We start from the raw sequence: 24,355 nt of genomic DNA, 5'->3' as shown, positions 1-24,355 counted from the left end.
ACCAAAATTGCAAAAAATGACACTTTTTGCCCCATAAATTTTTACCAATACATTACATTTTTCTGAAACTTGTCCAAAGTGTGGAGGGTATTGTTCTTAATATAAATTCAGTATGGGTGATCCAAGAAAAAATCTCGTTCTGTCTCCCGGGTACTTTTAGGGCTAGAAAACACGGCTTTTTGTGACTCCCATGCAGCACCAATTTTTATTAAAACAATATTTAATACAGTGGGGGACCACGCATGCGCGGTTTGTTTTTTAAGCAGTAGGCATCGAGTAACATTTTGGAGTTTTATGTTCAAGCTGATTCCGCCTATGATTGCAGTGAATCTCATTCATTACACAATAAACATGAGGTTATTTTGAGAAACATTTTATTGAAAAAAAAAGGTAGCATCATTGTGGAATTTTTCAATAGCTTTTATGGTGTTATTCAACACCAACAAAGGAAATATGTTGGCTAAATTTATATTGTCTTAACTATGCATGCAACACCATGATCTGAGTAATAATGTCAATGCAGACCAAAATCATGATTTCAGTTTGATTTGACGAATGCATAATCAAGACTACTTCCACTTTCATGAGTAGAATATTGTAGCAATTGCTTGAATCTATAAGAAATGATAGAACTGACTATTTGATGCATGTTACCGAGAAAATCATTGTTAAAATCTCCAACAATGTAACAGTTGTCACAGTCACTTATTAATTTGTATAAATTCTCTAAAAAAGCGAAAGTATCAGCACCCTGAGATCGATAGATATTTATAATATGACAATAATTACTAGAAAACTTTGTCATTTGAAATAAGTTATTGTTTACTTCACCATTAAGTTTGAAATCGTATTCATAATAATTTCCCATCACCTCTATTTGTAAGATGAAGATTGAATCCTTCAATATTTAAGTGATCATTGTTAATCTCATCTGAACACCATGTTTCTTGTACACAAATCATTTTACATTGTTTCATTTTACAATCATTGCGTAGATCATTAATGTGTTTTGGCAAAGAACGAATATTAAGACTAGTTAAAATGCTAAATTATCTTACAGTTTTCTCACTATTATTGTAAGATACTGTTTTACGTCTTGATAGTTCTTCAATTGCTGGCTGTGACGAGTATATATTTTTTTTAATTTCTTCCATGATAAAAGCTGGCTTATAGCTTGAACTCGGCTGAGCATAACATATTCCTGTGCTGGTTCCATTACATGTCTTCAATCCAGAACTAGACGATCAGGTTTACATACTGTGGCTTCCTGCATTTTATGAGCAGTACAAGCAAAACTAAGTTTTAGAGGACATTGCAATGCAGTTAGTATTTGCTTATTAGTTTGTTCCTTTGACATACAAAAATTAAATTCTATTTTTTCAATAGGAGTCACAGGAATACCAGTAAACTGACCTTGTAAAAAAGCAAACTTTTTTGTTTGTTCTTTTCAACTTTTTCATTTTAAAAATGAACTAATACACATCTGACAACACCACAATTTGCATACTGAAATCCAACAATTTCTCCAAATGTACCATTAGTTAATGAATCAATAAAATCAGTTAATGAATCAATAACATTAGTTAATAAATCAATAATATTAGTTAATGAATCAATAACATTAGTTAATAAATCAATAACATTAGATAATGAATCAATAACATTAGTTAATAAATCAATAACATTAGTTAATGAATCAATAACATTAGTTAATGAATCAATAACATTAGTTAATAAATAAATAACATTAGTTAATGAATCAATAACATCCACATTTTAAGTTAACATAACTTGTGCATTTTAAGCTTCAGTAATTTTTCAAATGTTAAGTGTTAAAAATGTTAAGTGTTACAAATGTTAAGTGTTAAAAATGTTAAGTGTTAAAAATGTTAAGTGTTAAAAATGTTAAGTGTTAAAAATGTTAAGTGTTAAAAATGTTAAGTGTTACAAATGTTAAGTGTTAAAAATGTTAAGTGTTAAAAATGTTAAGTGTTAAAAATGTTAAGTGTTAAAAATGTTAAGAGTTAAAAATGTTAAGTGTTAAAAATGTTAAGAGTTAAAAATGTTAAGAGTTAAAAATGTTAAGAGTTAAAAATGTTAAGTGTTAAAAATGTTAAGTGTTAAAAATGTTAAGTGTTAAACATTTTAAGTGTCGAACATGTTAAGTGTTAAACATGTTAAGTGTTAAACATGTTAAGTGTTAAAAATGTTAAGTGTTAAAAATAGAAGCATCATTAGATGTTTTTGCGTTTCTTTTTGTGCGGAACTTTTTACAATTGCTGCAATTTCATGTAACGTGCCTTCGAACATTTTCAGTTTATGTTCATTAATTTCATTAACATGTTTATTTTTGCAAGTAACAAAAAGTGCACCAGGGGGAATATCAGAATGATTAAGAGGTTTTACCCTTGTTTTAAACAATTCATAATCTTTCTCTTTTTTAGAACCAGTTCGAATTCTATTCAAAACCTCTGCATAATCGAAATCTTCCCCCCCCTGTCGATGATTGGTGAGCGGTTGAATATCTCCAAATGTTCACCATAAAGATTCAATAGAGATTCCTTCTCCAACATTAGGGGTCTACGTTCTAACCTTCCAGAGGTTGAAACCCAATTACAGGAGACTAAACCAGACCTTTTATTTTTAAGTGAAACTGGCATTGGACAGGCTATTTCCCTAGAATAGTTCGCAATTACAGGATACTTTAACTTAACTTCTAAATCTGACCCCCTAGATCGCCATGGGCATTGAATATGTGCCTATATTAAAGATAGCTTTCCATGTGGGAGGGACATCTCCAGGGAAGATCCTAACTTACCCTATATGTGCTTCCGGGTTGCTTTAGCTCACACTACTGCATTTATATTTACTCTCTATCGCCCCCACAACAGCGGAGTTACTATCTTTCAAAGCATATCTGAGAAAATTGACCAAGTCCTATCTGCTTATCCTTCAGCTAACATTCACGTATGTGGAGACTTCAATGTTCACAACGTCGAATGGTTGACCCACTCAAACAAGAGATGAGTGGAGGTTCTGTCATGATTTCTCCATTGCCTATGACCTCACTCAGATTGTTCAGGAACCCACCCGTGTGCCCGACAATGACGGCCAGTATGCGAGCCTACTAGAACTTTTTCTCACAACTTGCCCTGAACTATGTTCAGTTTCTGTTCTGTCGCCTCTTGGATCTTCCGACCACTCTGTTGTATCAATTAAGATAAAAATGAAATGTAATAAGTCCCCAGACGTACATCTCCATCGTACAGTATATCGATACACTAAGGCTGATTGGGATAGCTTCCGTACATTTATATCTGATCTACCTCTGCATTCCATGTTTAAAAAGGATGTGTCCTCTATAGTATAAGACCTGACGGAATGGTTAATTGTAGGTATTTACCGTTTCATACCCTCTAAAAAGTTCCAGCAAAAACCTAACAGCCAGCCATGGTTCTCTCCAGAATGTGCTGCTGCCATTGCGCAGAGAAATCACTTTTTCCACTGCTTCAAACGTAATAGATGTATGGAAACTAAAGCCGCTTTCAGGACTGCCAGCAACCATTGTAAGAAAGTAATAAAGAACGCAAGAGAGTTGTATGCTAAATCTATTAAGTCCAAAGTAGCTGAGCAGCGGCTTGGTTCCCACCAGTTTTGGCAAATAGCAAACAGAATACTAGACAGAAGCGTGTGCTCCATCCCAACTATTATCAATGGACCTGAGGTAATCTCGTCAGCATCAGACAAAGCCAAACTCTTTGTCAAGAACTTTGCAGCTAATTCTACCCTTTGCGACCAAGACCGCCAACCCCCAATATTTCCTCCTGTATCAGAAAACACACTATGTGATATGTGTATATCTGTACGTGATGTTGCCAAGCTAATCAAAAACCTTGATTTCAGTAAAGCAACTGGCCCTGACGGTATTCCAATTATAGTACTAAAAAAACTTCAACCTGAACAAGCGCCCATACTTACAAAACTGTTTAAACGTTGTCTTAAGGAGAATAGTTTCCCATCTCCCTGGAAAATCTCATCAGTATGCCCTGTATTTAAGAATTAAGGTGATCGCTCATCCTCTTCTCAGTACAGGCCAATAAGTCTCCTGTGCGTCATGAGTAAGTTGCTAGAATCTGTGTTAAATACAGAACTAATCAACCATCTCAACAAAAATAACCTTCTTAGTGACACTCAATATGGTTTCCGTTCTGCTAGATCTACAGCAGATGTCCTTACAGTTATATCGCATAGGATTAGCAAATCTCTCGACGGTGGCAATATTTCTAGGGCAATTGCTCTTGACATTTCTAAAGCCTTTGATAGGGTATGGCATAAAGGTTTACTTCATAAGATCGCTAGCTATGGTATAGCTGGAAAAGTCTTCTCAATTATTAAATCATTTCTTTCTGATAGGTTCATAAGAGTAGTAGTTGAAGGTCAAAAATCAGAAGCTCACAGTATTAATGCCGGTGTCCTTCAGGGGTCCATCCTGGGCCCAACTCTTTTCCTGATCTACATTAATGATCTTCCAAATCACATCCTTACATCATTTGTAGACATTTATGCTGACGACACTACCATTTATGGTAGCACATCTAAGACAGTAAACAACCAAGTTCTCGCCCAATTCTCTCTCCTCTGATCTTGAGCACGTAGTACAATGGGGAAAGGAGTGGCTGGTTACTTTTAATGCATCTAAAACCAAGCTTCTCTCTTTACATTATCAACATTCTGATCCACATCTGGCATCAATTGAAATGAATGGCTCTCGTCTTCAGGAGGCCTAAAGTTTTGACAAGCTTCTTGGCTTGACCATTACTCCTGATCTTAAATGGAACACGTACATCAAATCTGTTGCCAAGGCCGCTGGAAAAATGGTGAGATCTTTCTATCGATCCGGTAAATATCTCACTGCTGATGCTATTCTCTATCTATATAAGAGCCAGGTACGTCCAAGGATGGAATACTCTTGCCACATCTGGGCAGGTGCTTCTAGAAAGGACTTGTCCTGCCTTGATAGAGTTCAAAATAGACTTCGTAGCCTCGTAGGAGATGTCCTTTTCTCTTCCTTGCAACCTCTATCTCACAGAAGAGATGTTGCGAGTTTGTCTCTGATGTATCGTTATTTTCATGGAAAGTGTGCGACTGAGCTTCAATCTATGGTCCCCCCTCACCAAACTTTCACAAGAAACACTCGTCTAGCTGTAAACACTATCAATAATTCCCACCCACTCTTTATCTGTACCTAAACCTAAACGTAGATTCCATGAACAAAGCTTCTTTCTTAGAACTACACGCCTGTGGAATTGTCTTCCGTTTTCCTGCTTTCCGGCTGACTACAATATGGTTGTGTTCAAGTCTAACGTAAATAAGTTCCTGGTGAGCCGTTCCATATAAGTTATCAAATTTACCAAATTTTCATTACTAATGATTACTATATTGTCCAATGTCTACTGTACACTCTTTAACCCTTATCCTTGAGTGGCCTTTGGGCCTTGATAATGTGGTGATGCCTATGTAAAAATAAAAATAGAACGAAACATGGTAATAATTTGAACTTGTCAATTCAACAATGAAGTAAGTAACCAAACATTAATACTGCACACCCACCAAAAGTTTCACTGATTTTTTCTAATAATTTTCCTAAACGGAGATCAATTTGATATAATAAATCTGCTTTTACCATGCTAAATTCATCAAGAATAATCATCTTTAGATTAAAAAAGAATCTCTTTTTTTGGTCCCTTAGTTTGTCTGGGAGTGAAAGAACTTCATTGCTAAACGGAAAATTAAAAGCACTATGCAATGTTATCCCATCAATATTTGCAGCCGCTGTTCCATTAAATGACAATGGCAAATTATAAGGATTATCTAAATTATCACCAGAACGTCTCAAAAGTCTTTCTATTAGTTGCACTATAACATGGATGACTGAAATTTTCCCAGCATCTGCTCCCCCTTGAATAATAAGTCAAGGTGCATCAAATTTGAAAGAGGATTTTCTTGGGGTCAGTATTCTTTTAATGTATTTACATACTACATCTACAACCATTCTTTGATGAACATCTATCCTGAAATCAGTGGAAAAAGTCCTTTTTCGGGCCTTAATGTTGTGATTTTAAATAAGCCAGGTGTTGCCTGAGTGTCATTTTCGTCACATACACCATCAAAATCTCTTGTTGTATATTCAGGGTTATCTACAAGACCAATTTCTTGATATTCAAATCTTTCTTGTTCATTTTGTGGATCTAATTGTTCACCTATTTTTTTGTGCGGAACTTTTTACAATTGCTGCAATTTCATGTAACGTGCCTTCGAACATTTTCAGTTTATGTTAATTAATTTCATTTACATGTTTTTTTTTTGTTTTTTTTTTGCAAGTAACAAAAAGTGCTTCAGGGGGAATATCAGGATGATTAAGAGGTTTTGCCTTTGTTTTTACGCATTCAAGTCATTATTAAGGTCATTCAATGCATCCTTAAGTGCATTAATGTCATTCTAAGTCATTTACTTTTTATTTATTTAAGTCATTTCAGCCCATTTTTCGGTCATTTTTATTTTATCTTTAAGAATTTCATGCCAATCCTACATTCACACATTTATTCATTACACGAGAGCACGCGACTAATGGCTATTTGCCTTGTTAATGATAACTTATGATATACATGCTCTGAAAGTGAAAATTCACTTTCATTGAGCTTAACATTTAATCCACTTTAAAAAATATGTATAGAATATACATCGTAATTATACACACACACACACACACACACACACACACACACACACACATATATATATATATATATATATATATAAGTTAAAAATATATATTGCAATAAAGCTACGCAGAATATTCCGCGTTTCATCTACGCTAGGATTCGTCTGAGCGTGGATGAAATGCGAAATATTATATATAGTTTAATTGCCGTATATATTTTTAATTTACTCCGTAGCTCTACCTATGTATTGAGCACTGTTGAAGTAACAACTTAAACTTCACACATAAAATTGTACTTTCGTATATTAATTCATGTGATTAAATGAAGTAGTCATATATATATATATATATATATATATATATATATATACATTCTTTTAATTGCAAGTATATGTATACATATATATAGATATATACACATGTAATATCTTTCTTTATACATAAATCATTGACTCCATATGTGCACAAAAATGTCTGCTACAACTCCTTTAGAAAAAGGAAAAACTTAAATGGATTTTTTTATATTTTGTAAGTTTAGATGGAAATACGAATACAGCGTGATACGATGAAAGTATTACCCTAAAAAAAGAAAAAAAACAACACTACACTTTTATAGAATTATTTTGGAGAGGAGTAAATTGTATGCATTTTATTTAATTATTTGGACTATTATCGCTTTTATTTTAAAGCTTTTAGTAAAAATTCAATTCAGGTAACTTGATTATGTAGTAGGGTTTACATCTATACAATGTAGTCGCCTTCAACCTTATTCACTGGCTTGTATACAGGTCCGGAACTGGGACCATGACTTTATCATAAGCGCTGGCGGATGCCGGCGATCAAGCTGGCTTTGGTGTTGTGTGAGGTCATATTAGTGATGTTCTCGAGGTCTGCCAGCGGCCACCTGATTTCACTAGGGGATTACCATACTTTCAGTACATCCAAGTATACTTTGCTGTTGACTTTATAGCCGACTTCAAAGATTTGAGGTGGCATCATGTGACCCTATCTTGAAATTACAGCGAAGACTACAACCATGGCCGGAAACTGTATTTCATACACTTGGGCGTGTTTCTGTTATTACTGGCAATCCAACGATGCATTTTGAGGGTTCCGGCAATGATCTTGTTATTATAACTTACAGCGACAGGGAGCAAGAGTTGTACAGTGATGCATCTTCGACCTCGCGTGCTGAACATTATGTCACTCTCAGACATAATAGAAAGCTTCAATCGCTTGAGATTTGTAACTAACTGGCTAACTAGTAGATGCCATGCAACAAAAATGAAAACCGATGTTCATCAAACAGAAATGGAATCATTTCATCTTTGCTAGGGCGATAATTTTATCGTTTCAACCTATATATTGATAATATTTCATGTGAAAAAACAATTGGGTGTTTTTATTAGTTCATTTTCCGTATTATTGTTATATATAACATAAGTACAGCATGTAGTAAGAACATATACTACACTTTGATCTTGGCCAAAAGGCCAAGAAAAGCTGTATTTATTATTCCCCACCGAGCAAATTAGACACAAGGCCGATTTTTAATCTGGGGAGTGAAGAGGAAGTGGGGACCAACTCCCTGGGGAGCAGGGGAGCTGGATAGTGACAATTGGTAGGAGGGGTTGCCCGTACATTGAACAAGGTCTTATATGTGGGGCTGTCCCCACATATAGTCATTGCTTGCAGTATCTACCGGAACAGATGGTATTTATTTGCTCCCCCACCGAGCAAATTAGGCACAAGGCCAATTTTTAATGTGAGGAGTGAAGGGAAGGGGAAGGAAAAAGGGGACCAGCTCCCGAGAGGTGGGAAATGGGAGCTGGTTAAAGGTCAGGCATGTGGGGTTGCCCCCACATCTGGTCTTTGCTAGTCATAGCTAGTCATAGCTTGCAGCATCTGCCGGAACAGATGGTATTTATTTGCTCCCTCACCGAGCAAATTAGGCACAAGGCCGATTTTTAATGTGAGGAGTGAAGGGAGGGGGAGGGGAAAAGGGGACCAGCTCCCGAGAGGTGGGAAATGGAAGCTGGTTAAAGGTCAGGCATGTGGGGTTGCCCCCACATCTGGTCTTTGCTAGTCATAGCTAGTCATAGCTTGCAGTATCTGCCGGAACAGATGGTATTTATTTGCTCCCCCACCGAGCAAATTAAGCACAAGGCCGATTTTTAATGTGAGGAGTGAAGGGAGGGGGAAGGGAAAAAGGGGGCCCGCTCCCGAGAAGTGGGAAATTGGAGCTGGTTAATTGTCAGGCATGTGGGGTTGCCCCCACATCTGGTCTTTGCTAGTCATAGCTAGTCATAGCTTGCAGTATCTACCGGAACAGATGGTATTTATTTGCTCCCCCACCGAGCAAATTAGGCACAAGGCCGATTTTTAATGTGAGGAGTGAAGGGAGGGGGAAGGGAAAAAGGGGACCAGCTCCCGAGAGGTGGGAAATGGGAGCTGGTTAATGGTCAGGCATGTGGGGTTGCCCCCACATCTGGTCTTTGCTAGTCATAGCTTGCAGTATCTGCCGGAACAGATACTACACTTTGATCTTGGCCTTTTGGCCAAGAAAAGCTTAAAAAGGTAAGAACAGCATTTATTAAGAAAAGACCTTTGATCTTAACCAAAAAGGCTAAGCACAAAAGTGTTACGGACCGACGGAGTGACTTATAGAGTCGCTTGCATGCGACTAAAAAGAATTACATTTTGTTTTGTGGTGTCAGTTGGTCGTTATGAGTAAGATCAGGGAGATTGGGCTACTTTTAAGTGAGCCTATATAATAGTGGAGATATAGGGTTTTTCGTTTACTATCAGGTTTAAGAAACAAACGAAATACTGCAAAAAAAAAGGCTATGTACGATGAAGATAGGGCGCCAGGACTTTTTTCACCAAAGGTTGACGCTGTTCTTGTTTTTCGTTTACTATCATGTTTAAGAAACAAACGAAATACTGCAAAAAAAAAAAAAAAGGCTATGTATGATGGAGATAGGGCGCCAGGACCTTTTTTTTATCAAAGTTTGACGCTGTTCATCATTGTTGGAGTGCTACTTCCAAATATAATAATGCTTACATCATTGTTTATCTCATCCCAGTCTTGTATAAACGATTAGACTGATCTTTTATCCTGTTTTTGTTGTTGCTTACTTTCCTCCCCACGAGGGCAGATTTAAACACAAGGTCGGAGTTTAATGTGGAGGACGCCAGCTACCACAAAAGGCGCACTCTGGTCAGTAACAAAAATAAAAATGGTATCAGTAAATAAGGATTTCTCCTCCATTAACCGAGACCAAAATGTGTAGTCCAAAAAAGTGAACCCAGCATCAGAAAGATGATATTTATTGTTTCCCCACGAAGGCAGATTAAACGCAAGGTCTTTTTTAATGTGGGGAAAACCAGCTCCCTCCAAAAGGGGGCACGTTGGCAGTGTGCAAATAAATAGTATTTGCATCAGTATGAAGGGTTTTCCCTACATTAACCAATGACCAATTACTTAAGTAAAACATCAGGGCAGATACTAGACTTTGATCTTGGCCCGAAGGCTAAGAAAGAAGAACAGGCAACTTGTTATCGTATGTGTTTCTCTGGCATTATGTATTTTTTTATTCACATTTTGTATGAGTTCCTCCTTATCGATGGCTTTTTAAATTTTTATTAAAATATGTTCCCTCTCAATAGAAACTGCGCCAGTCTGTAACGCAAGTGGGTACGCTTGAAGAGATACCACACCAGTTGTTTGAATAAAATTTAAACGCCTATATAAATAAATAAAAACACCTCGAAGTGATGTCTAGTCAGCATCCAAATCCCTGTCCTTTCTCTATTTTATGTCTGCGTAAAGATGTCCAATAAGAAGGCGCATTCAATCAGCGTGTTGAACGATATATTGTATCCTTGTGACATGGTGACCGACGAACGGACCGAGTCACTGACCAAAAAAGCTCTTGCATCGAGATTGACCGAAAATATATAAAAATGAAAAAAAAAAAATGATTCCTTTATGCTCCGACCAAACCTATAACACCTGGGCTGAACCAGTGAATCTATTTCTCGTCGTTACTCTTGAATTTCCGTCAATTCACGCAATAGATAGTTGTTAGGCGAGAATCTGGGTTATGTTGTCCTCAGCTTTATAAATAATTGTTTTCACATTGGAATCTTTAAAAAAGAAGGTTACTCCGAATGTTAAAGTTTGGTTGCATTCCACGAGGGCCATTACCAAACCTTTTTTTTTCACTTTCACAATCTGACATTTAAGCAATGGCCGCCATTTTCCTCTTTTTGAAGATTTAAACTTATAGATTTAATCATACTTTAAAACCGCCGTTGTACGTGCAAATATTTTGAGAGTAATAAAAATAATGTATATCACACATTTTTTAAAATCTTTTTTTGCTTGACATGCCCCATCGCTGCGGTGAATTTCTTTTACATAGAAATCGCTTCATACAAGATACGAAGCCACTTGTTGTAAGGAAGTAAACTAATATCACGTAAAGGTCAAACACTAGCTAGATGTTTTAAGAAGAATTAAACTTCGAAAGAGAAAATAGTAATTCTTCCCCCTTTGTCAGAAACATCCCTCATGGAATTTCCCATCCCTACAGAATTGAGATCCCTAGATGTAAGAAAGTCTTTTACTCTAATAGCTTCTTCCACAGAACGGCAGGACTTTGTAATTCTCTTCCAGTTTCCTGCTTCCCCAACTGTACTGACATGCAGAAGTTCAAGTGTAATTTGAACAGACATCTTGTTGCTAACTTCCCTACATAGTAGCCCTGTAACTTAGGTCCCTGATAGTAGCCCCTACATCAAAGTGGCAATATGTCTTGTTTGGGTTGAAAATGGAATAAAATAAATTAAAAACGCGCCCCTGTCATATCAATCCTACTGTTGATTTTATATGAGTTTTTCGGGTTGTGTGGTAAAAAGAAACTCCGAAAAAAAAAAAAAACGATTTTTGGGTGTATGAGACAATACATTTAGTCAAAATCGCCTGTTCCTTCTTCCATCGGATTTATCGATTACCTATTATCAATACTTATCGAAGATATTCCGATAAAAAAAAGACTCATTGCCACGCACATAAAATACTTTAGCGTGAAATTACATGAAAATTGACCCAGCCGTTTTAGAGGTTTATAGGGAACGAACTCACACAGACACCCCCCACACACACAGACAAAATCCCTTTATGAATAAAAGTAGCCCAGAAAATTAAGTAGAAAAGATCAACATTATTTTATTGTTGAAATTACCTGTTGCATTGTTTAAATTACTTGTAGAGTTATAAATGATGCTGTAAGTGTTACCTGTATACATCTATGCATTGCAGGGCACGTTTAACGTTTACAGATATGTAGATCTTCTCTGTCCATTCTCCTGACAGCGTTGGTAATGTTCTCCTTTAGTAGGCCTAGAGTGTGGGGATTATTTGCATAAACTTTTTTCTTTTAAAGTCACCGGAAGATAAAAATCACATGATGACAAATCCGGGGAATGTGGTGGCCATAACTATTTGATTATTGTTTTCTCTTCTCTACACATGTCATGAACTCGTGTTAGTGATCTGTGACACCTGCGGTATGTAGCGCTATCTTGTTGGAACAAGGCCGATAGCCATTAGTCGCGTGCTCTCGTGTAATGAATGAATGCGTGAATGTAGGATTGACCTAAGATTCTTAAAGATAAATTAAAATGACCTAAAAATGGGCTGAAATGACTTAAATGAATAAAAAATAAATGACTTAGAATGACTTGAATGCTTAAAAAATAACTGGAATCCATCAAAAACAAATTGAATGATCTGGAGAATGACTTTAATAGCTTTGAGACTGACTGGTTGTAAAGTGAGTGACCATTTTACATTAAATTAATACAGAAAAGTGATTTCCACTTTATATCACAAAGTTACAAACATAAATACAGCATGTAGTAAGAGAGATACTACACTTTGATCTCGGCCAAACGGCCCAGAAAAGCTGTATTTATTTGATCCCCCACCGAGCAAATTAGGCACGAGGCCGATTTTTCATGTGGGGGAGTGAAGGGGAAGTGGGGACCAACTCCCCGGGGAGCAGGGGAGCTGGATAGTGACAATTGGTATGAAGGGTTGCCCGTACATTGACCAAGGTCTTATATGCGGGGCTGGCCCACATATGGTCTTTGCTTGCAGTATCTGCCGGAACAGATGGTATTTATTTGCTCCCCCACCGAGCAAATTAGGCACAAGGCCGATTTTTAAAGTGAGGAGTGAAGGGGAAATGGGGACCAACTCCCCGGGGAGTAGGGGAGCTGGATAGTGACAATTGGTATGAAGGGTTGCCCCTACATTGACCAAGGTCTTATATGTGGAGTTGCCCCCACATATGGTCTTTGCTTGCAGTATCTGCCGGAACAGATGGTATTTATTTGCTCCCCCACCGAGCAAATTAGGCACAAGGCCGATTTTTAATGTGAGGAGTGAAGGGAGGGGGAAGGGAAAAAGGGGACCAGCTCCCGACAGGTGGGAAATGGGAGCTGGTTAATGGTCAGGCATGTGGGGTTGCCCCCACATCTGGTCTTTGCTAGTCATAGCTAGTCATAGCTTGCAGTATCTGCCGGAACAGATGGTATTTATTTGCTCCCCCACTGAGCAAATTAGGCACAAGGCCGTTTTTAATGTGAGGTAAAAACCAGCTCCCCTAAAAGTAGGCAAATAGGGGGCACTCTGGTTACCAAAAAATAATAATTGTCCCAGTATAGAGGGTTTCCCCTCCATTGACTGGTACAAATTATCTTAAGTGCAGCATCTGCCGGAACAGATACTACACTTTGATCTTGACCAAAAAGGACAAGAAAATTTTAAAACGCTAAGAACAGCATCTATTAAGAACATACCTTTGATCTCAACCAAAAAGGCGAAGCACAAAAGTTTTATGGACCGACGGAGTGACTTATAGAGTCGCTTGCACGCGACTAAATAGAATTGCATTGTGTTTTGTGGTGTCAGTTGGTCGTTATGAGAAAGATGAGAGAGATTGGGCTAGTTTTAAGTGAGCCTATATAATAGTGGAGATATAGGGTTTTTGGTTTACTTGCACAGACACAAAGAAAAAATAGATATAGTCTTAAATGAGGATCGGCTAAAAGACGTAAAGCTCGTGCAAGAACATCGTTATGAACATTGGCAGAATAAATAATCAAGAATTTAAAGTAAAGCATTGTCGAAGAATCGTTTTCTATGTTTTAAATGAGTAATTTTTATTCTGATCACACACAACTGGCGGCACTTTCGTTTTTATGCTCCTCCGCCGCCATCTACTTGTCTTATAAAGAGATATTAATCACATTATGTAATTCATTTAAAGACTTAATACATCCTGTGTATTAGGAACGTTTAGATGGCTGGAAATAAAAACGAAAGAAAAAATGTAAAAAGAAAACAAAACGAAAAATAGAATAAGAAACAAGAAAAAGAAGAAAAAAGAAAGAAGTAAAGAAAACGAAAGATGCAAATAGCAAAACGAAATTAAAGAGGAAAGAAAAAAGGATTTTTAATTAAATAAAAAAAGAGAAAAAAGGGTGGATTAAATTGGTCAATGGAGGAAAATTGAGACGACCAATGCGATTGACACGTCGAGACGAAATCAAAACTAGGTTACAGACGTCATGAGAAAAAAAAAACAACTTTATGTTAGTTTATTATGAAGAGGGCCGCTGCTTTTTGACACCGATGAAACAAAGAAGACTATGTTGCGTGTATATATATCCTTATAGAAAATAAGTTACACAGAAACACTGATGCTTCATTCAAAAGCGAAACCATCGAGCTGATTGCGAGTAATCTGACGATTACTCACGGGAATTAAACGCAAAGCGTTCTGTGTTTATAATAAACAAAAGTATCATATTAAGGTGTTGGGGACTCTTTAGGGGTAGCACCTTTGGCAACTTGCCATACTGTGTCCTACCTATTAGTGCAGATGAGCGCAACTGGACCCCATCCATCTCCTTATTCCACACGTGCTGACTCTAAGAGTCACATCCCGGTACACTGCTTTAGCTGGCGAGCAAAACCATGTGAACGGGTAACGTTTACACTGCACCACCAATCTAGGCGGATAAACTGCTGCAAATAGTCAATGGAGATTAATGATCCAACGGCCAATTGTATGGGAATAAACTTACCAAATCAGGAGTGGAGCCCCGAAGGCGGTAAGCGTGCTGCGCTAACTGACTCTGGCAACGCCTGCAACCACGCTTGTGTCAAACATACTGCTATGCTTTCCTTTTGGGGCACACTAGCGAGGTCAATTTGAAATTTATTTATCTTTAAAGTGCACTTTTATAAATTTTACAAAGTAAGGTATATAAATTTTATTTAAATTGAATCAAAAATTACCATGGGTTTATTTTGTTGCAATTTATAAACATTATCTTTCATCTAGCAATTAATGATATAGATATAAAATTTTCAATGATTTGCTTTAAAAAGTGCAACAGAATGCACATTACAATTTTCATGCTTTTGATGAAATGCTTTTCTAACTTGTATATATATATATATATATATATATTTATATATACATATATATATATACAACAGTATTGAGCACTTTCTTCAGTTTTTATTAATTATCATTTCTATTATATATATATATAGTTTTTATTAATTACCATTTCTATTATATATATATATATATATATATATATATATATATATATATATATATGTATGTATTCGATTCGGAGTCGCACTCACTCAACATTTCATCTAAAAATCTTGGAAACTATTCACGTTAGGTTGAGTGAGCTTTCTCTCTGTAAACATAGTGATTGTCTCTTTGAGCGTGATTAACTTCTAGAATCTTTGAAAATATAATAACGTTGCTTTATTTTAATATCTGTCCTGTTTTTTTTTCAGCCATGGACAGAACGAAAAGTAACTTTATTTTAATAATGTACATATCTTTTTTCTTTTTATATCCCACGATACAACTTTGAAAAAGCAAGGGCGAAACGAGTCAGCTTATTTTTCTTTCCTATTCTTCTCCCTTTTTGAAACGTGTTTTACGTATTTTACTTTTAATCATGAATTATACAAGTCTTCATGTTATGATTGCAATTTTTAAATGTTGAATCCTTAACGAATCATGAAATACACATACACACACACACATATATATGTATATATATACGCACATATATATATGTGTGTGTATATATATATATATATATATGTGTGTGTGTGTGTTTCTGTGTGCGTGTGCGCGCGTGTGTGTAAATATAATTATGAAAGAAAAGAAAACTATATATGTTCTCATATATATATATATATATGTGTGTGTGGGAGGTGTTCATGAATACATTATACCGAATATTAAAATACATAATTAAATGTCATCTTCATCAAGTTGTTTATCCGATAAGATGCTCTAGGCTATGCACGTATATATTGATCTATCTATTTTACTCATATGACTCTCGTTCATTTACAGGTTTCTCATCACTTACTGACCTTTATCGTTACTCCAGAGCTTAACTTAGCCACGCTAATGTCATTTGCTTTCAGAAGTTACTTTCAGCACATTACTGCAGAATGACGTGACTTTCATATTGCCTCTTCAAGCGCAACAAATATGAGAGAAATGTTCTCTCCAATAAAATACAAGTCAAAAAAGTATCCCATAAAATCAAATCATGTCCTTGCTTTCCGCATAATCGTCTGTTACACTGACCAATCGTCCTGATCGATCTATCGATCAAGTATGCACTGATCAACCTGTTTTGGTTTCCTTTAGGCGTGATACATTTAAGTTCACGGTATACAATAAACAGGTGATCAAAGAATCATAGAAACAATGAATAGGACGAACGGACAACAATATCAACTAATGTAAATCTTTTTTGCTTGCAAAGTTAGTTGAGTCCAGTAAATATAATATATAAACGGCTATATGTCTGTCGGTCTGTCTCTCTGTCCGTCTCTCGGTCTGTCTCCATATTTTCAAACTCTATCTCCTCCGAAACTAAAATTAGAAGAGCAGCGCTAGAGCCCGGGAAGGATTGTATTTTTTCCGGTAGGTTATTTTAGGGGTATTTAGCCGATTCAATGCACATTTACGAAGAATTAAATCGTGCATCATCTGACGCACGTCCTTGATATGAGTTGTTTGTTTGAGTTTCACACCGTCAATGTCTGCAACAGAGATGTAAAAATTTCAAGTAATGAAAGCATAAGTCCACTCAACATAGCAAGAAAAATTTGCAATCTGAGCGAAACTACTTGATATATTCATTTATAATTTATTTTGGATTTCTTATTTTTAATCGGTTTATATGCATGTTATGTTGGTACAGTGATAACATCACCAGCTTTGAATGCTACAGTTTCGGTTTCGAGTCTAGCTTATTTCACATAAATACTTTATTTTTACTTTTGAAATCACGACTCTATAATATATACGAAATCTGGACAAATTAAAATATCATATTAAAGCGTATTTTACGCCCGGGCTAAGACGGGCACCCTCTCCTGCTAGTATAATACATCTAACAATATACAAAGCGTTATACAATGTTTTAATATTAATGGCGACATTAAATTAATTATGGCAGTTTTTCAAATAGTAAAGACTCCTTTTTTAATTAATAGGTGAAAGCTAGCAAAACAGAATGATACCATGTATACGATGACTTTTTTGTTCTCCAGAAGTCCTTTTTCTAAATAATCACTACCATTCTCAATGCACTTTTGCAAATGATGAATGATGGTTGTGCGTGGGGTCACGAGCACGCTTTGTCATACGAAAGTCGTTCCAGGAGTAAATTCTTCCATTTTTTAATACTCGAAATGTTGAACAACTATGTATGGAAGTTTATATTAAATTTTAGTCGATGATATAGTTAATATTATGCGGATATTAATAGAATTAGAAAAGCAATATATTTTGCACCAATTCCTCCCGAGACAACTGGAAATATAATGTATCGAATGATGCATTATCTGAAACCACTATATAGAATATGTATTATAATTCCTAATTTAGATAATGCATCATAACCACGGACATAAGTTAGAATAGATACATAAAGGGCCTTGCAAGGGTTGTGTAACTAAGATGAACTCTCTTTACCGTCCAAGAAAGTTACACCTGAAAATATCATGTACCAATACACAGCCACCATTCGCCTCGCCCATGTATAGAGCGGTGTCATATTTGGCCTGATGCATCTGCTAAAAATTTTCCACTTCTGGACCGAGTTCAAGGGAGGGTCGGAAACCTTATAGTTCTCTAACTGTCTCTTAGGCTTGAACCTCTGTCCCATCGACGAAATGTTGCATTCTTCTGCCTCTTTTACGAGTATTTAAATAGTAGGACTTCGGCGAACTACAAGCCCTTGTACCCCTTCGAGGTAAATAACCCCGATAAATCTTGCAAGCAGTAAAATCACAACCCCCCCAAACACAATAGAGCTCCCCAGATACCAGAAAGCCTTCTACTCAAATTGTTAATTCCTTAAGATTACTAGATTTTGACATCTCTTTCCGGGTTCCTGCTTCTCTGACTCTACTGACATGAAAAAGTTTAGATGTAATATAAACAGACATCTTGTTGCTTATCTCCCTACATATTATCCTTGAACATTATGTTCCAGATACAGCCCCTACATCAAAGTGGCACTGTGTATTGTTTAGGGTGAAAATTGAAAAAAATGATTTGTTCAAAGTCCACAAAAATCAGAAAAATAAGTAACCTTGTTATGTTCTTCCAGTGTATTAAATTTCACTTCTCTGCGTTTCATAACAATTCAAAAATTAAAAAAAATATTGATCTGCAAATAAGCGATACACAGGGTTTAGTAACCTCTTACGTCAAAATGGCGCTGTGTTTTTGCGTTTCATAAAAATTTCAAAATTAAGAATATATTGACTTGCAAAAAAACGACACACAGATTTAGTAACCCTTTACATCAAAATGGCGCCGTGCTTTTGTTCGGTGTAAAATAACAGTAAAAACGTCCGTAATACAATATATTGCATGATTGTCAGTCACACTCAAAGCAATAAGACCGGTCATTATGTAATATTTAAATTACATAGGAATTATAATTATATATTATATATAGAGGGTGTTAGTTACTCTTAAGTTACATAAACTTTAGGCTGATTTTGAATGACTGAGAAAGTCTATATCGTAGTCTATGCATGGGTTACCAAGGTCAAAGAAAGGAAATGAAATTTCGCATCGATTCAACAATATGAGATGTGAAAGAATGCAAGCAAATTAATCCTACAGAAAAGAAGATGGCGAAAGCAGATGAGAAAAGATGAAGGTGGAAAATGGAAAAGACGAAGAGCAAGAAGAAAGAGACGAACAGAAACAGATAAATCCAAAGAAAAGGAAGAGGAGCAAGTATGAGAAGAGGAAGAAGAAGAAGTAAAAAAGAAGAAGAAAAAATGTTTAGGATGTAGACGAGGCAGAAGTAAGAAGGAAAAGAGGGTGAGGATGCTGAAGATGGAAATGAAAAATATGATGATGATGATAACGACGATGATGATGATGGTAATGGTAAGTACATAAAAAGTTGGTCGTAAAGTTGGTAGCTTTCGGTGTAATTTTCCTATTTATTTTCATCCCCACGAGAGAACAGTAATACACAAGGCGATTTATTAATTTGGTGGAAATGTAGTAACCGCGATAAGATCATTCTGGATTGAAACAAAAATAACGATTATTCCCAATCATGAAAAAGTTCTCATTCATTCTACACTACAGAAATTGCACTCATAAACAATAGGTAATATATACAAGTAATAAGTATAGAGATAGATATACATTAATATATAATAATAATTAGTCATAAATAGTAATATTTACAACTGGAAATAAAAATAGGTTTAAGGCTCCTAAGATTCGCACTAGAATTGTCTGCAAGGACCCGTGGCGCAGTGGTTAGAGTACTGGGGGAAAAAAAACAATTCTAAAAGTGATATTCTCCTGAAGGTTGAAGGTTCAATCGTCAGTGTGAGCGACCGAAATATACATTTGCGAATTACTTACATCTATCCAGTCATAGCTGACGGAACAAGAACACGCTACTTCCGCGAAGTATATAAACGGTTCCGCTCGACATTTCGTCCAAATTCCCGAGTTCGACAGAAACATTTCCGAATTTGACGCCTGAAGAAGGTCGGAGGTTATATCGACCGGAACGTTGTTAAAATCACACTCAAGATGAGAACAGTAGTCCGATGAATAATAATACAAATAACCAATCCTCATCTAAAAAATTCAGAAACGTCATTGCACTTTGATTTCAGTCCGAAGTCTGACAAATTGTAGAGTCACAAATTAGTTGTCATTATTGGTCTATTCTGATTGCCAAGTGTACATGAGTCGTTGCAAAAGTAAAGGCTCCTATTTTTTTGTACTAAAAAAACATGAAGAACTACGAAGACAGAAATGGTATTATAAAAACAAGAAACTTTTTGTGCTGCATAATTTATCTTTCTACATGGTCACCAGCATTCTCAATGTACTTTTGCCAACGATGAACGACGGGTGTACGTGCGCGTCCGGAGTTCGCGTTGTAATACAAGAGTTGTTCCAACAGTAAAGACCCATACCTTTATCTTACAAAGTTAAAGAACTACGAAGACGGGGGAGGTAACTCGGCTTATTGCTTAGTGTCATCACCATTGGAACAATCTTTATTACATTTATTTTAATTACAAGTATAGTTTTACAAGTAAACCTTCTATTGTTAAGTAAAATACATCGAAGTGTTGCGAAGGCGGGTATGGTACCATGAAAACGAGCGACCTTTTCTACTCGAGAATTTAGTTTCCTACATAGTCACCACCATTCTCAATGCTCTTTTACGAAGAATTCAATCGTGCATCTTCTGCCGCACGTTCTGGATATGAGTTGTTTGCTTGAGTTTCACACCGTCAATATCTGCAACAGAGATGTAAAATTTTCACGTAATAAAAGCATAAGTTCACTCAACATAGCAGTAGAATTTGCAATCCGCTCTGATTCATCTGGTTGGAATAAAAAGTGGGATTATATTTGGAATACCTGTCGTAGTACTTGTCACCTGTGTTCCCTCACTTCGGGTTGAATAAAAGCTGTATTGGCATTGTAAGGAACATTAGCAAATAAGGAGACAATGATTTATGAATTGTTTTGTTAGTCATATTTAAATAATTATTAAATTTAGGTCGATTTTGAATCGATGGGTGTATGTAATAGTTTATACGTAAATTAACAAGGTTAGAAGAGAAACTTTGTATCGATTCAGCAACATGAAACCGTGTAGGCAGTAAACAAATGAATCCTACGCGCAAAAGAAGAGTGTGTAAAAAGATGAGAGAAGATGATGATGGCGAACATGTAACAGATGAAGAGCAAGAAGAAAAAGACGAAGCAAAAAAAAAAAAAAACAATGAATGTGAAAAGAAAGGAAGAGACAGAGAATAAATAAGAAAAGAAAGAAGAAAAAATGGTGGGGACGTGGGCAAAGTAGAAGTAAGTAGGAGAAGGAGAAAGATATGGTGCTAATGATGATGAAGATGAAAAAAAGGATAAAAAAGATAATGGTAATGATGATAATCATGCTTGAAAAAGCATATAGAAAAGGATCAAGGAAGAAGAAAAAAAGAGAAAAAGAAGAGTCATAAGACTTAGAATAAGAAAATAAATACGATGAAAAAGAAACAGAAAACGAAAAAGAAGAAAATAGGGAAGAAGAAGATGCGACAAAAGGAGGAAAATTAGAAAATGTTAGACGAAGAAGAATTAAGTGAAAAAGTATATGCTAGAAAGCTCCACATGTCTCATTGCAGTGACCAAATCCACGATACATAATAGTCCACATTGCGCTATAGAGAATCTACCGGTTATTTTACAAACTTATCTATAAACGAGCGGGACCTGTCGACTCATTCAGGGGAATCATTCTCATGTAATGTAATTATGTTGGCATTTTGTAGAGATTCGGCGTAAATAAAGACGCCCTGATATTATTGTAGCTCTTTTGTTAAAACTGCAAAAGAATTTATTTAAGCTAGTAGGGGTGCCCGGCGTATCCCGGTCGTAAAGTATGCTTAAATATGATATCTTAATTCTTGCAGATATCGTATACATTATTATATCGTTATTTCGTATATATGAAATAGTAATTTACATTCTCTCGATTTTTATATATCATTAAGTTGCGATTTCAAAAATAAAAAAAAAATATATATATCTATGACTTCGGCGCATCAGGGTGAATCGAAACCGAAACCAAAATTCATGAAATATATATATATATATATATATATATATATATATGTCGTATATATTTGTGTGTGTGCGTGCATGCGTGCGTGTGCGTGTGTGTGTAAACGTTACACACAAAAAAAAATAAAACACACGCTATCCTATTAATATATCGATCAAGTTTGAAATGCAAAAGTCACGTATCACGGCTACACTGTGCTCTAAACAGACACATTCATTTCGACCATTCTCTCGTCTTATCAAGTAGCCACTTGTTTATATCATGAAATTATTTTTACATAATCACCTGAATTAGAGTGAAACGTAAAAAATCAAGTATCATGGTTCAATCGTGTTAAAAAATAAACATTCATTTCGAACGCGCCGCTGTCCTATAAAAGAATCCACAATGGATGTTATAGGCTAAGTCTTTGTGCTTGTTCGGCGATAAAACTTTCAAATGCACTTATAATGCTGTATTGTATAAAAATTGTTAACTTTGGTCAGCATTGGACTTTCTTCTGTCATCAAAATTTTTCAATTACCGATGAAAAACAAAACCTACGTAAGAACACCCCCCAGACGCATCAAGTATGTTTGTGTAATGTTTGTTAAAATAAGCCCAGCCGTTTATGAGTCTACAGGAAACAAACATTCCTTTACCCATACAGACAAATTTCTTTTAAATAATAGTGATTAAATTTATATAATTATAAAACTCAAATGACCTTGTAACGAGTGATGTAAACCACTTTCCGGTTTACGACAGCCGGTTGCGCATGCGCGCATAAACATTAACCCATAACAATGTAAACGAATAAACACAAATCGCTTCTTTTGCAGATTTTCACCTGCGCACTGAAATATTAACGTTATTATTTCGAAATTATTATTTAACATGGGAGGAGTGGGGGTGTTTTGCAACTATTCTTTATTACAACTATACTGTCGCTATTTTATTACAACTAAACAATTTTAACCCGTTGACAAACATAAGAACAATTGTAGTAAATCCAAGACTACTACTACTACTACTACTACTACTACTACTACTACTACTACTACTACTACTCTTTATCCGTCCCTTTTCCTTCCCTTTTCCTGCCTTCTGTTTTTATTTTTTGTCTACATTTCTTCATACAAAATATTTGTGTCAGAACGGTGAATTTGTTGATACATTTACTAATCTGTTTCAATATTAGTTTTACTTTATTTTATTTATTTAGGTTTTATTTTGTTGCTTCAGGTTTTATTAATTTTTTTTTTTAGATTTTAAGTTTCTATAACTTGGTTGAAGGATTCCAATATGTGTTTTTCATTCTTATATTTCTCATCGGTCGGTTCATGTGCGTTTTTACTGCTAAATGACTTTCGTCGGCGTTCCATTCGTAGGAAAATCATGTTTTATTGTCGACTTTTGAGCGATTATTCGGAAAAATAGGCAACTTTACCCGAATAGGGAGGATTTTTTTCATGTTTAGTGATCCGTCCATGATTTTTCATTTTAATATACTTTCATGGAAATGTTTCTGCTATGTCAAAAAAAAGCTATTTTTTGACGTCACTTGTGTCACGCTCATACATGAATTCCATAGCTAATATTCCATACTGACCCAAGGGTCATGGGTAGTCTAGTATATATATATATATATACTAGACTACCCATGCATATATATATATATATATATATATATATATATATATATATATATATATATATATATATATATATTCGGGTTTTGGGTGTTCAAAGTCAGAACTAATGAAGATAACGAGGTTGTTAATAGTGCTGAATAAAAAGAGCAAAATATTTTTTTATTATTTGGGGTAAACAGTTACATATGGTCGCTTCAAATAGCCATTTGTTTCAGTCAAAGATACTTCATCAGGCGACCTGGAACCTCTTGACGCCAAAAAGAAAAACGTCGAGAGGTTCAAGGTCGCCTGATAAAGTCTCTTTGACTGAAACAGATGGCTATTTGTAGCGACTATATATAACTGTTTACTCCAAATAATAAGAAATATATATATATATATATATGTCTACTTCATTAAATGACATAAATTTATATACAAAAGTATAATTTTATGCGTAAATTTTAAGTATTTACTTTAATGAATCTAGTTTTCCCTTAATTCATCAGAAAAAAGTAACGCTCACTCCAAAATGAATGTACAGAATGTATAATGATTTATTTTAAAATTCTGACCCATTTTTCCCCCTTAACATTATGCTTACAAGTAAAAACCGATAAAATGTGAGTCCGTAAAAAAGGGGGGGAGGTGTCTTTGAAGCTTCTAACGCCGCTCTGCGACTTTTAGTTTCAGAGGTAATAGGGTTTGAAAATATGGAGACAGACAGATATACTAATCTATTTTTATTTCGGACTAT

General features: G+C 35.6%; 1 long non-coding RNA gene and 1 pseudogene across 2 annotated transcripts in view; both read right to left on the bottom strand.

Moving 5' to 3' along the window:
* LOC145256305 (uncharacterized) overlaps positions 1 to 24,355 on the bottom strand; it is a 607,467-nt gene that overhangs the window by 218,151 nt on the left and 364,961 nt on the right. The window lies entirely within an intron of this gene.
* LOC145256599 (U2 spliceosomal RNA) lies at positions 8,113 to 8,226 on the bottom strand (annotated as a pseudogene).

The sequence above is a fragment of the Euprymna scolopes genome, chromosome 32 (assembly GCF_053919585.1).
Source record: "Euprymna scolopes isolate OS-2025 chromosome 32, ASM5391958v1, whole genome shotgun sequence".
NCBI lineage: Eukaryota > Metazoa > Mollusca > Cephalopoda > Sepiida > Sepiolidae > Euprymna > Euprymna scolopes.
This window is presented reverse-complemented; position numbering and strand designations above follow the sequence as displayed.